At 36.8% G+C, this 7,015-nt stretch overlaps 1 long non-coding RNA gene across 2 annotated transcripts; it reads right to left on the bottom strand.

Moving 5' to 3' along the window:
- Positions 1–825: 825 nt before the first annotated feature.
- On the bottom strand, positions 826–5,469 carry LOC135154876 (uncharacterized). 2 transcript variants are annotated; one of them, XR_010294293.1, is made up of 4 exons: positions 5,149–5,409; positions 3,541–3,637; positions 3,016–3,135; positions 1,221–2,539 (listed from the first exon to the last, which is right to left on the bottom strand). It is a non-coding gene; the product is annotated as an uncharacterized LOC135154876 (long non-coding RNA). The 2 variants fall into 2 exon arrangements; XR_010294292.1 differs by having other exon boundaries at positions 826–2,539; positions 3,541–5,469.
- Positions 5,470–7,015: the final 1,546 nt, after the last annotated feature.

Consider the following 7,015-nt stretch of genomic DNA (forward strand, 5'->3'; position numbering starts at 1 on the left):
TGTATTCATTTTGTTACGCGCTCGTGACGCGAAGGATTCAGCGAATCAAGCAAGCGCAAATCTGAGACGATACGTTGCGCTCTATAAAGTATCGATATCACAATCGATATCACTTATAAACAAAGCATTGTTTGTATTGCGTCTTATAGGCCTTTGCTAATTCCAAAAGGGAAGATGAAAAGGGTAGATCGAGTCGTGATTAGGTAAAGAGGTCTCTAGTGCTTTTGCCATCCCTAAATCGTAATTACCATACTTGTAACTCATGATGAAACGGGCCCCAATTTATCATGTTTCCTGTCCCCTTTATTCTCCAGCATTTCTTACTATGTTTTTTTTTCATTTAATCATTTTCCCACTCAAAATTCTTTTGTGCCGCCTTTCTCCTACATATGTAGAGCTCATTTTCAAAAGGGGTTAGGTCCATTTTTCATCAAACTTGATTCTTATGTCTTAATGTAAAGATTTTTAGTAGCTATATAAGATGATACCATAGAAAAGTTGAAATTCCTATTAAAAAGTGAACTAATATGGCAAAGAAAAATCACCTTTTTTTCAAAAGGGGTTAGGTCCATTTCAGTTTAGTTGCAAAAGGGGTTAGGTCCACACAGACTTTTTTTGGAAAATAATATCTTAAAAAATATTTCATGTTCTCATGGTAGGGTATCATGAAAATTCAGTTTCGCATAAGAATATTGCAATATAGGAGAATTAAAAAAGAATTATTTTCTTGGAGTGGACCTAACCCCTTTTGCAACTAAACTCTTCTGAAGAACTCATTTTTGTCAAAAGGGGTTAGGTCCATTTTTCATATATTTTATTGTTTTCTGTCTCTAAACCTCTAAATTTTCAGTCACTCTGATGATACCAAAGAAAATTTGAAATTCAAATGAAAACGTGAATGGAAGTGGCAAAAAAAAAATCACTTTTTTAATCAAAAGAGATTGGATTCACTTCAATTTACTTGCAAAAGGGGTTAGGTACACAGTGATTTTTTTTAAAAAGTATATAGAAAAAAATTGAAGACGGGTAAATTTCTTTTATACCCAATTTTATGTTCACATGATAGAGTAGTACATCATGACAATTTAGTTTCTCATAAGAATATTGCAATAAGTGAAAATAAAAACATGTTTTTTCTCGGAATGGTCCAAAGTGGCCCTAACCCCTTTTGCAACTAAACTCTTCATATATTTCCTTTTTCTTTTCCCACTTGTTATCTGTCTCCTGGTTTCCATAAATCTCGTCTTATTTCTCTTCCACCCCTTTTGTTCCTACTTCCCACATTCTAGCTCTCTTACCACCCCCCTCTAAATTATCTCTTCATATGTGCCCCTCCATTTCTTTCTCATCTCTTTTCAATCCACTTCTCATCACTCTTTCCCTCTCTCGATCTTCATCTCATTTTGAATTTTGCAAATTCCAAATCCCTTTCATTTTAGCTCTGTACAAATACTATATGAACACAAATGAAAGACATAAAGGAATTCTCTGGTTAGTGGTGAATTTTATTAATTAGCCATAAAAAATATCACATTATCAGAGGATTAAGCTTTACCTTTTTCTTAACCGTATGTTAATACTTTAAACCAAAAGAATATTTTTTTTGTATGCTGGGGCAGCGATCCTGGGGAGGGGGGGGGGGGGGCACAGTTCCCCCTACTTCTTTAAGCACTGAAAAGTGCCTTTTTATGCAAGAATAATGCCCCCTCACGAACGTGTACTGTGTCCCTTTCACCTGCGAGAACCTGTTTTAGGTGTTACCAAGTGCTCTTCCTTGTATGCAATTTTTTAACCCCAAAATGCCCCCCCTCCCCTGGAACGTGTTCTGTGCCCTTTCATCTGAGGGCCCGTTTCATGTGTTAAAGAGTGCCCCCTCGCCTTCTTGTAAGTGCCCTTTCTCGAATCACTGCCCCCTTTTACCCAAGAAAAGTGCTCCTAAAGAACTTGTTCTGTGCCCCTTTCACTTGAGAAGGACCTGTTTTATGGCCACCATGACGATTGCCCTTTGAAACAAGAAAACAATATTCTCATTTCGATAATATACTTATGAAGGAAATCCTTTGTGCATTAAGTTTAATAATTCATGAGTGGGAGAATATAAGCAGTTTCGTACAGATGGAGGTGGGGGGGGGGGGGGGGCTTGGAGGACTCTTGTCCCCCCTCCCAAAAAAAAAAGAGAAAAGGGTGAAATATATCATTCTGAATATTTTAGATTTTCTTTTTAAAAATGTCAAAACTTTGCTCGCTCGCAACTTCTTAAAAATTTCACGTAATACAGCATTTTCCCTATGCCCCCCCACTTTCAACTTCACTCCGCCGCTCCTGTTTGTATGTTTATAGCTTCTCCTTTTGCAACCAGTTTTAATGAAAATCAACAAGAAATTTCATACGTCATGAATTTGGGGTTGTGATAATAATTTGTTTGTTGTTGAAAAATTGGACTTCGAAAAAAAATACTTTTCCATCTTCATCAAGTGGTTCCTAAGTCAGACTCTTGAATTGTTGGATTTCTTGAATGAAAACATCTGTTACACCAGTCCTGCAGATTGAAAAAATAGAGAAAGAAAATCAATGAATTTACATTAAAATTGTCGTGATTTATAAAACATAAATGTTTTAAGAAAAGTGAGACTATACATATATATGAATCTTCAACACATAACAGGAAATCTTACTTCTACTAATTATAAACTTGTACTTCCATAAAGCATATCACTTAAACCTGTTCTATACAGTTTACATACCACTCTCCGTTATAACTACATGTACTCTATGAAAAAATGTCAGAGATTTCTCATAAATATGAATACATGAATCAACATATGTAAATTATATAAATAGTCAGAATTAAAGTTGATATGTTTTGTTGCACAGAATATTTTGATCTGTGATTAAAAACGACAATAACTATAATCTAAAAACAAAATTGAAATGGATTTTTCAAAGGCAGGTCTATTTGTTGCCAAAAAAATGTGAACAACCTCCATTATTAACAATATTCACTAATTAACTCACTCATATAACTGCTGTAGGTTGTATTTCTCTTTGTGGTCTAGTCGCTGTTCTATTAGGCCTACTTCACCAATTATTTATCATCATCAATCACCTCCATGGAAATTGTAAAACTGCATCATCCTATTGGACAAAATGTAAAATAACAACATTAAAAAAAAATCGTAAATCTACAAATATGAAATATGAATATCACACTAAAGAATGAATAAAATAAATTTTTGTAAAATATGGAAAATAGATAGGCTATTGCTTTGTTTAAAACAAATAGGAAATAAAAAGGCCATTTAATTACTAGTAGATCAAGGACATGACCTTACCGGTATTTTATAAATTTGCCCAAGGTACATAACTTTTGGCATTGGTTCTATTTTAGACTCGAGAGCCTGTATATTTAAGAAGTGTCTATATTCATTACAGATCCTACCTCTTTGTGGCTCGGATTATTTTTATTTAATGTAAACATGGTTAACATTCAATGCATGTAATGTATCTGTAATTTTGTATGGGTTAGTTTAAGTTTTATACCTGGATGAGAATCGGCAAAATGATGCATGCACTTATGATCATCATCTTGAACCATATAGGTAGACCTCTACTGTTTTTCTTGTTCTTCAAACTCAACCTGTTTGTGAAAGAAAAGAGAACAATAATAAGAAGTGATCTTTTTCATGGCCGTATGTATAGGGGGAGGGGTTTGGGTAAGAGCTGAAATGTGAAACCTTCATCAAAAAGAGAATTGCATGACATCCTTCAATTTTACTTTAGAAAATGCACAAAACGGCCCGAGGTAATATTGGTCGCTTCGGGCCCTCGCTTTCTGAATTTTAGGTTTCTCTAAATTTTTTCACATGTCTGCCCCCCCCCAAAAAAAAAAAAAAAAAAAAATCTGGATCTTTGTATTTCCGAATCTTATTTCATTTGATTTTAACATAATTTCATAATCTCATGCACTAGGTCTAGATCTATTTAGTCTAGATCTAGTCCAACAAGACTCAGTGCTGTGCGACAGCATTCATGTATGCCTATCTAAATTAGGTCTAGATCTAGACTAACGATGGACTCTTGATCTATCTAGACCTAGAAAGTAAAGCTTCGGTTCTAAACCGAGATCTAGACCCTATATCGGTTTAGAAATTTTTGATGTCTGACTCTGACTTTTATTCCTGGCTAAGACTTCATTGCCATTATAGATCTAGATCTAGTCCTTGGTCCACTGACAGTCATACTCGTAGTCGTACATGTAAATGGAGTCGTTTAGGCCCAGACCTAGATCTAGGCCTAAATTACAGACCTAGATCATAAGCCCTGGGGGTAAGTGTCGAGGGTTGGGAAAGTATAAGTTAGACTAGATTTGAATTAGGTAGGCCTAGCTCTTGTCTTGATAGCATCGATGAATAAATAAAAGTAAAGTAGCCTAGATCTGAGTATAAAGTAAGTAGGGCCTAGGATTAAGAAGATCTAGGCCCTAGGCCTAGATCTATTGATAATAAGACAAACATGCAGAGCAGCATGTTATTTCTAAGACCGAGTCTAACTATATTTATAAATAACAATAAGAGTTAAAATGGGTGGGGGCTAAATTCAGAAGCCTGAAGTTATGCAAAATAAATTTGATATCTGAAACAAAGTGAGGATTGACACAATGACAGGCGTATCTTCATCCATACTCCGCTTCACAGTTTATTCCTGACTGAGTCTCGATCTACTGAAGATAGATGCAGATCTCCCTCTAGATCTAACGTTACAGTGTACAAAGAGAAGCCTCATTCTTCTTGTTTTAATCAATCGTGGGTTGGTCCTTATTGTTGGAGGTGAACCAAACCAGCCCGATTATCTCTCGATTCCCAGCCGGCTAGGAGCCCGTACAAAATACATGTGGTTAACACAGCGGCATAACGGCATAACCACAACACTGCAAGCAACATACAGCCTTAATTACAGGCTGCACTGGGGCCGGGCGACGATGACAATCCAACTTCAATTTCAAAGACCAAATTCTGCTTTCCTTTAACAGAAGATTAATAGCAAACTCTCTAATTTGATAAACAAATAACCTAAGATCACAAAATACAGTGTGAAATGTGTAAATAGTCCACTGAATTCATGTGGTTATATCAATTAATACGTACTCACCGGAGTGTTCGTAGGTCCATTTTGTGTGTGGAAAGAAAAGTTTCAGAATGAATAAATTAGATGACGTAATGAGGTCAAATGAATAATTAATTCTGTAACACGATACCACTAGTATCGATGACAAAGAATCGGGGAAATCGCGTATTAATGACGCTCTTAGCCAATGAAAAGGCCGGATTATGAATATCTTCATGCTCATGAATGTCAATGAGGGCTTATTTTTGTCTTCAAATGATCGCGGTAGGCGGAGCCTAATCTCATTTGTTTTGTGCTGAACGCGCACGCAGCTTTCGGTCTAGTAATATATTATAAGGTCTTTGGACTCGCCTGTGTCGCACGCTGCAACCAGTGACGTGTGTAGACTCTTCACTAGTCGCTTTGTGGCTATTTTTGCGGAAAATGCCTTAGATATGCACATAACACTGCACCGCATGCAATCTACACAGCCACTGATAATAGCACAGTGTTCAGTGGCTACGCGGCCACGGCACTTAATGTACAGAGAGCAGTCATATGGATTAAATCCGAACATATTTTGCAGTGGCGTTTGTATCCCGATGCACAAGGAGGTGAAAAACCTACAATTCGGGCAAAAAAAGTAGCCAAAATTAATTTAGAAAGCAGTAATAAGTTTTGTCATTTTTTTAAGGACTTTCACTACCTGCATGCCCCGAATATACCATCTTCAAACTACAGTACTTTACATCAAACAAAGTTTAATTTCTTGCCAACAACTGAAAACATAAATTTTATTTGAACACATATTCATCAAACTTGTAAGAATCTTAATCTTACATTACAATGCATCAACAAACATTGTCTTATTTATACCTATAATAATGATTGCTTTTCTTTCATCTAAAAATAAACAAAGGTCTATTTTACATCCTACTCATATAATAATGCAGTGTCATACCAACAATGGTGACGGAATATGTTATTCTTCTTCCATGACAGTGAGAGGGCAAATTACCAGCAATTCGGCAAAGGCAAATGATCAAGGCAAACGTTCGTGTTGAACATGCATTTGTATATGTTCTGCATATTTCTTCGGTGCGGACTTTTACATCGCGCGCCCAGCTGATAATGTACACAAACGTAGACTCTTCACTAGTCGCTTTTTAGCTATATTTGCGGAGATTGCCTTCACCAGGGTGTAAAACGGAAACGCGCGTCCGGGTCACAACATCTCCCTCTTTCGTTTCCCATCTCCTATTTTTTTTTTCTTTCTCTTATCATAATTCCCCTTCCTTTCTCTTTCTTTCTCACTTTCTTTCCCCCTCTTCTTCTCCCTTTTTCTTCCTCTTTTCTTTTCCTTCCTCCTCTCTCTCTCTCTTTTCCTTCTCTTTATTTTCCCCTTTTCTTCTCTTTTTTCTTGTCTTCCTTTCCCCCTTTTCTTCTCTTATTTCCCCATCTTCCTCTCTCTCTCTCTTTTTCTTATCTTTCTTCCCATCGCTTCCTCTCTATTTAAATATTCTTCTCTTCCTTCCTCTTTTTTTCTTCTTCTTTTTCCTCCTTTTCCTTTCTCCTTTCTTTTCTTCTCTTCCTTTTCCCTCCTCTCTTTTTTTCTCTTCTTTCCCCCTTTTCTTCTCCCTTTTTCTTTGTCTTTCCTTTCCCCCTTTTTCTTCTCTCCCTCTCCTCCCCCCTCTTACTCTCTTTTCTCTTTTCTTCTTTTCACATCTTCCTCTCTCTCTTTTTATTCTCTCCCCAGACTCCCCCCTCTTTTTTTGAGCTGGGGGTGGGGGGGGGGGGTGAGGCAGTTCCCCCTCGGCCCCCCATGGATCCGCACTCGTATCATTTGACCCTTGGACCTCTCGATGACATTTGATATATCTGATCATAATTTTACACACACTGCGGACTATCG

The sequence above is a fragment of the Lytechinus pictus genome, chromosome 8 (assembly GCF_037042905.1).
Source record: "Lytechinus pictus isolate F3 Inbred chromosome 8, Lp3.0, whole genome shotgun sequence".
NCBI lineage: Eukaryota > Metazoa > Echinodermata > Echinoidea > Temnopleuroida > Toxopneustidae > Lytechinus > Lytechinus pictus.